At 38.5% G+C, this 8,003-nt stretch overlaps 1 long non-coding RNA gene across 1 annotated transcript in view; it reads right to left on the minus strand.

Annotated features, from left to right (window-relative positions):
- Nucleotides 1-8,003, minus strand: part of LOC105550457 — an 85,731-nt gene that overhangs the window by 31,714 nt on the left and 46,014 nt on the right. The window contains exon 2 of the long non-coding RNA XR_001007723.1: nucleotides 4,164-4,279. This is a non-coding gene — a long non-coding RNA (uncharacterized LOC105550457). The remainder of the gene's footprint in view (nucleotides 1-4,163; nucleotides 4,280-8,003) is intronic.

The following is an 8,003-nucleotide window of genomic DNA, read 5'->3' on the forward strand; positions in this document are numbered from 1 at the left end:
GTATATATATGTATACATACATACATTAAAAAAACTATGTTTCTATGGTAGCAAACTTTTGGTCCCATATAGATAATAAACATGAGGAACCCTAACATAAATATGGTTGATGCTTTATTTGTCAAGGAAAGGGAAGAATCTGATATTGGGGCCCAGAAGACACAGCTCTGCTTCAAGCAAGGGAGACAAATTCTGCTGTGTCCACATTCCCATTAGGGCCTTTATCAAGATCTATCCAAAACATATATTCACGAGGGGTTCATGTCCAAGCTGGCACACACTAGTACAGCATAAAATTTCCCTGACAAGGGCAGCAAAATGCTAAGTATTTCCTTGAGGCCCTCAATGGTTCCATGTACTGACTAAGAAACATCACATCTTAGATTCAGCAATTCCATCACCAACTCTAGAAGCTGGCTTTCTTCTCAGAGCAATTTTTCACCAAAAAAAGGCATATTTTAACTTCAAAGGCATTTACCATATTCAGCAATAGGTAGAAACAATTCCTCACTGAAATGTAGACACAAGGAAATGTCTAAACACACACTCCTACATTAGTTACCCCATACCAGCCTCCCAAAGCAGTTGACTCAAAATTATGACTCGGCAAAAATGCAAAATCAGCATATGACATAGACTTTCATGGTCTATCTCAAATGTTAAATCACTGACATGCAAATGACCTGCTCTATGACGCTACTGAACTATATGACCCTTTGGCAAGATACATATGTGATTTATGTATCTCCACAATGCCTTGTATACACCACCATTCAATAAACATTTGTTGAATGAATACAATTGTTGGAATTTCTATTCATCATTAGTAAGTTATCTGCATGTGTACACGTAAGGGCTGTCAGTCTTGAGGACAAACACTTAGCTATATGACTCATTCTGTATAAAACCTTGTTAAGAGGTGTGGGGTAAATGCTTTCTGACGGTGACTGTGATAATGGTAGTAGTAACTATGACAGCACAACCAACCACAATATGTAAATGACTGTTCTATTTCATGCCTGTGGGTACAGTCAGTCACCATAGGTAGTACAAGACCCCAGGTCTCGACATGATTCTCTTACTCCTTGGCACAATTCCCATCTCCTTCCCAGTTTTAGTTTTCCCCATAGCTCATATCACTGTCTGACATATTTAACTTCTGTATGTGTCTGTCTCCTCCACTGGAAGCTCTGTGAGGCCAGGGAATTATGTCCATGTTGTCTGGTATCCAAATCAGTGCAGGGCATATTAGAAATGCTCAATAAACATTTGCGGAAGGAATGGATGAAATCAATACAATTATTTGAATTCTTCCTTCCAAATCTAAAGATTTTGGAACCACAGAAGAAATTATTTCTGCAGTGTTCCAATATATTCACATTTTTTTGAACATCTCAAAAGGACTTCTCACAGACAAGCCACTTTTTGTACTAAACACAGGGTTTCTAGAAACCTGTCATTGTTCTACCATCTTAAAGTCTCCAAATAAACTGAGCATGGACAATCTCCAGGACTGGACACACTTCTGCTAAGTCTTCACCTAACAAGAACCACATCTGCAGGCCTGGCTCACTTTCACCTGGCTCCCACTCTACTACAGAGTCCTGCAGATGGCTCTCTCAGCTGGCACTGGCACCCATGGCATGAAGCCAGAAACGAAGATAGGAAATTCCTTTAATTCAGAAACAAATTTGCCTGATTCCCACATGAACAAAATGTTAGCTGCCAGACTCAGCTCTATACATGGGAAGTAGACACAATTCATTTAAAAAAATTTTTTTTAAGTTTTAAAAGTGTATCTTTTTGGCCAGGTATGGTGGCTCACACCTGTAATCTCAGCACGTTGGGAGATGAAGGTGGGAGGATCGCTTAAGCCCAAGAGTTCAAGACCAGCCTGGGCATCAGAGTGGGACTCCAACTCTACAAAAAATTAGCCAGGTGTGGTATATATGCCTGTGGTCCCAGCTGAAGTGGGAGGACTGCTTGAGCCCAGGAGGTTGAGGCTGTAGTGAGTCATGATCATACCACTGCACTCCAGCCTGGGAGACACACAGAGACCTTGTCTTAAAAAAAAAAAAAAAAAAAAGAGTTCATCTTTCCAAATGTAGTCTGGTAAGACAAATGTACCTGATAAATTACTTTAGGTTGTTAAAGACTCACTGAATGTTATAATTAATTTGACAAGCTATTGCTTGATGGAGCTTTAAAATTCATGTTTTATTTAATTTTTGGTGTATGGAGAACAGTGTCTATTGGCAACAATAATTCCTATTTATTCATTTTTCTGTTGACTCTCAAAGAGCAATTACATAATGCTCTCAAAGTAATGGTAATAGAGACTACCAGCTTGAGAATGTGTAACAAAAAAGACATTTTACACATCAAAAGGTTTTATACCTTTAGAATATTCTACACATCAGAAGCTTTTAGAATAGCAAGCAGCAGCGTCTAGCAACTCATAGAAGAATGGCTAAGCTTTTAAATCCCAAAACGAAGAGTCATTCTAACATCTTCCACCATTCTTCTCAAAGCTTCCACCAAGACTTTCTTCACAAATACTGTGGTCAAAAGGTTTAGGGTTTTTTAGCAAATACTATCTCAGCCAGCCTACCAGTCAGCCAGTGTATATTATGTGCTAACCCCACGAGAGACATGGAGAATTCTGAGAGCAAGATACGACTCTGATCACAAGTTACTGGATTCATTAGCAAAATAAAAAGGATGGATGGGATGATAGCTAAGATCATTTCTAGTTAATTTGTTTGGTTTTCACTTCAGAATGGTCTCACACAACTATCAAACTGCATTATAAGACATCAAGTTAAGGATGTCTTAAAGCAATTAAAAAATGAAATTTCAAAACAGTTCAATACATGGAGAATTCTTATCACTGGGTCCTAATATCTGATGTTCTAAAACTTAAACATACAGCTTTGAAGCTTCAAATATTATTTAATTTCCCAGGGACTTTTCTCTTAAGCTCATTTGCTGATTACTTGGGTTCCTTGTTTTTCCATTTTCCTACTTGCATCTCAAAATGAGGCGTAAATTATACAAATTATACAAAACTATACAATAAATAATCAAAATACATTTCCTTCCCAGACCCAAAGCCCAAAATGTTAGGTTGCACAGTATCATGTAGCGTAATCAAATGCACAGAAAATCTCCTCCCTCAGTGAACCAGAAACCCAACAAGCCCAGCCCGACAAACTGAGGAGCACGCCATCGCCACAATGTCACCTAGTCTTTGAGAACTTACTCCAACTTGGTGCTGACCCTGCTGACACTAAGAGATTCAGGTTTTCTAGTCCCGCTGGTTTCTGTTCCTGGGCATCAAAGCACCTACATGTAGCCTCTTCATGCAAAACAACATCACACACACACAAACTGCATTTAGAACCAAGCCAAATACCACAAACATTATATGCTACCAAATTTTCAGCAATGTGACTGCCACTGTATGAACTACAAATCGTTCGAAGCCATTATTTACTTTTTCTAGAGTGAGTGGCACTCTCCAGGGAGAAAAGCTAACAGGCTACCCCCAATCTCCTCATCAGACTAACTTCAGTTGTTTTTTCACTAAAACACCTAAAGATACCAAACACAACTGCTACTAACAGTGGCTCACTGAGATCCTGGGCAAAGGAAGAGAGGTTTTCAGAGCTTCAAAAGCACACTTGGAGATTCGGACACACCCTCATTCCTCTTTGGGAATCACTGATATGAGAGATTCCAGCTCAACACGCATTCCTGGAATTCTGAGTTCTCACCATAGAATCTTTAGCCAAGGCAGTCCTCAGGAAGAGCTGTTAAGTTATGGCACACTTTACGATGGTGACGCTCACTTTAGATTTGAAAACAGATTTATGGACTAGCCCAAAGTAGCCTGTAATCAGACTCAGAGGAAGAACATGTTTCCACTTTAATAAAACTTCTTCTCCGGTAAACATATTCAGGCAATTAAAATGTGTTCCAATTTCTACTTCCCAAGCCTTTATATTCTTTGCTCTTAGGAAGAGAATTCAATAAACAAAACCTGAATTTTAAACCTGAATTCTAATTGCCTGAGGCTATTTTATACTTAAATAAATAAATAAGTGGCATAAACTAACAAATATTTTGTATTTAAAATATGTTTTTATAAGGTATTTACCTACCTTTAACGCAGCCTTTTAGTTGGGACTGCACTTTACGGAAAACTCCACACACAAAGCACCTTTCCTCCTAGTACTTCAAGGTCCTTATGAAGGAGCAGAACTTTCTAAACAGGAAACTAAAGCACAGAAAGGCAGAGCCTTAGTGACACTAGAACCCCAAATTCCTGGCATTCCCCAGCCTTAAGTTCCAGGCTCCTATCATTAATCATCATGTACTACATGCTTTGCATGTGGAGACGGGTCTGTTTGATGATTTTTTTTTTTCCTTTCTTTTAGGGGGAAGGATTTGGTAAAAGTGATAAACATGAAAGAAAATAAAATTTTGACAAGACCAATGGTGGTGGTGTGGGGTTTCAAAGCCCATCCTATGAAAGAACCACCTTTCTACTTTACATTCTGACTTTATTCTAAAACTACCTTCAACAAAGTCAATGAGATGACTTGCTAGAAAAGCCCATGAAAATGACAGTCCAAATATAGAAATCTAAATGCAACAAATCAGATATTGAGATATTGAGATATTAAATCAGATATTGAGACCTTTCCACAATGGTAGATTTAATGTTGAGAAAAATAACAAGCAAGGCTACAGTTCAAACTGAATTTGTCTGTAACTACAAAAAGTAGTTTAGTATTCAAGATCTACTTTCCAACAAAGAAATTTATATTCCATTAAGAACCCTGCAACCTTTGACATAGTCTTTGCTTCACTCCCCACCAGAACCACAAAGTAATTATGACGCAACTGAATAGTGACACAGGCTCTGATCCAAGCTTCCTACAAGATGACACTTTTCCAGATGGCACCTGAGGCTGTCAGGTACCGTCAGGTATTTCCTATGTTGGAAAAATACTCAAGGATACTACGTAAGACTGCTCCTCTCCTGTATATGCACTAACTTCAGAAAGCCACTGATAACTGTTCAGGAAACACACTTCCTTTTCTTACGATAGAAACTCTTCTATACCTGGGAAATAAGAGCTAATGTTGTTCATTAGCCAAGAGAAGCTAAGGTTATTGAGAATTGTGACAAAATGGCACGTTACTGGGTTCAGTCCAAGAGAATGAGACAAAATTATGCTTTCCCTGAGCCCCAGAGACTACAAAATCCAGTTATATTTTAAGTAGCCATGTTTTAGAGATTTATATACCGTTCAGTGATAAAAATAAATGAGAGTCCCAGGCTTAAGGCACCATTATTCAGTTTTTAAAATTGCAGAATGTTTTCTTGCAGGATTTGGTTCAGCCAACTACAGGATGAAAAAAAAGTATGTCTAAGCTACACAGGTGAGCGATAGATTGGATCCTGGATTCAGAAATTAGTGGAAATATATGAGCCATTAACGAATTCCACAGGCAAGGCAGGCTCTTCTCCGGATGACTGAGATCTTCAAAAGTCAATACTCTAAGAAACTATTACTACATTTTGAATTTCCTACTGTGACCAGAAAAACAACATATTCAGAGTACTAGTTGTTTTTTGTTTTGTTTTGTGAGACAGGATCTCGTTCTGTCACCCAGGCTGCAGCACAATGGAAAAAGAGCAGCTCACTGCAGTCTCAGATTTGACTAGAGTCAAATTCTAGTTTTGCCACTTATTAGCTGTGAGACTTGAATCTGATCACTCAGGCATACACAAAAATTGAGTTTAAAAAAAATGGAACTAATTTAGAAGGCCACAAGTGATTATATGTATATAGCACGAAACATAAAAGATGAGCCTAGAATAGTAGTTCTCAAGTTTGTTGGTCTTAGGATGCCTTTACACTCTTAGAAATTATTCAAGACTTCAAAGAGCTTACCTTAAAAAATTCTACGAAACATGAGAACATGCATGCACACAGCCGGGCACGGTGGCTCACATCTGTAATCCTAGCACTTTGGAAGGCCGAGGCGGGCGGATCACTTGAGGCCAGGAGTTTGAGACCAGCCTGGCCAATATGATAAAGCCCCAACTCTCCTAGTGCCAGTAGTCCCAGCTATTTGGGAGTCTGAGGCAGGGGAATCACAATCGCTTGAACCCAGGAGGTGGAGGCTGCAATGAGCTGAGATTGCACCACTACACTTCAGCCTGGGCAACAAAGCAAGGCTCTTTCTCAAAAAACAAACAAACAAACAAACAAACAAAAAACCCAGCATACATTCCAATAGCCAATATATGGTTTCTAGAAAACTTCACTTTATACATGTAAGAGAATAAGAATAAAACAGGTAAATTATGTCTTATTATTATGAAAATTGTTTTGACCTCACAGACTCACTAATAGGGTCTTGGGAACCCCTAGGCATCCCCAGACTATACTTTGAGAACCACTGGCCTAACATACAAAAAGCAGGGAAGCTGTCAAAGACTATTAAGGATATAAATGAAAAGGATTCAGGAGACCACACAAAGGGATTCCCATTGGCCAAAGATGAGACAATTTTAGTTTCAATAAGAATAAATGAAATGGCCTGGAAGGTGGCTTATGCCTGTAATCCCAGCACTTCGGGAGGCTGAGGTGGGAGGATTGCTTGAACCCAGTAGTATGAGGCTGCAGTGAGCTGCGATAGTTCCACGGCACTCCAGCCTGTATGACAGAACAAGACCCCACCTCTTAACAACAACAACAACAACAACAACAACAAAAGAATAAATGTAATGGTTTGAAACATCAAATATTTTAAAATTAATGAATTCTTAATAAGCCACCAATTTCTCTTTCTCTCTTTCCCCTGCTCCCCAAATTGGTTATCTTTGGATGCTAGGGAGCCAAATATTTTGAAAACTGGTAGATAAATGGAAAGAATCGAGCATTTTTCTTGCCTTTTCTATACAACTGTACCTCAGGATAGCCAAACAGATTATTGGATTGGCTAGATTATTCTTTATAAAAGTAGTCTAGCTAATAAATGGAGAAATGATGGACATGAAATAACATTTTAAAACCCCTAATGAATTGACGGATTTAGGCAGCACCAATCAGCACTGGCTATCAACATCTCTCTTTCACACACACACCGTAAAGGTAAGAGTCTTCTCATGGGAATACTTAACACTACTCATGTGGTACTTTTGACAAAAAATTGAAACAGAATTCAATCTAGCCTCTAAATGTAACTACCAGTTCACAAGAAATACAGAGGCTAGAGGAATATGTTAAACAGAGGAACATTTAACATTTAACTTCATGGGATGGAATCAGCAAAATCCAGCCAGTGGGAAAATTTACAGAATAAATGATCCCGTTTGACAAAAAACAAAACAAAACAAAAAAACAGATCACAAGGAAAAGACAGTGAAGGGTAAATCTACAGATTAAAAGGGACTGAAGAGGCATGTCAACCAACTGCAATGTGTGGACCTTAAGAGGATACTGTTACAAACTAATGAGAAAAACCCAAACAAATGTGAACACTGACTAAATAGCCCATATTTGATTATGTTAGAGATTTTTTTAGTGTAATAATGGTATTACAGTACTAAAAGAAAAAAGAGTCCTTATCTTTTAAAGACGTGTATCCAAATATTTACTAATAAAATAATAGGATGTCAGGGATTTGTTTCAAAATAATCCCTGGTAGAGAGAAGAGGCTGAGATCTAGATGAAACAAGATTGGCCATAAGTTAATCATTGTTGAAGCTGAGAGAGAGGCACATAGGGTCTGCTATTATATTCTCTTGTACTCCTGTGTATGTTTGAAATTTTCTGTACCAAAAAAGTCAAAAATATGGCTGGGCGTGGTGGCTCACGCCTGTAATCCCAGCACTTTGGGAGCCTGAGGCGGATGGATCACTTGAGGCCAGGAGTTCAAAACCATCCTGGCCAACATGGTAAAACCCCTTCTTTACTAAAAAC

This window comes from Mandrillus leucophaeus, unplaced genomic scaffold, assembly GCF_000951045.1.
Source record: "Mandrillus leucophaeus isolate KB7577 unplaced genomic scaffold, Mleu.le_1.0 Scaffold487, whole genome shotgun sequence".
NCBI lineage: Eukaryota > Metazoa > Chordata > Mammalia > Primates > Cercopithecidae > Mandrillus > Mandrillus leucophaeus.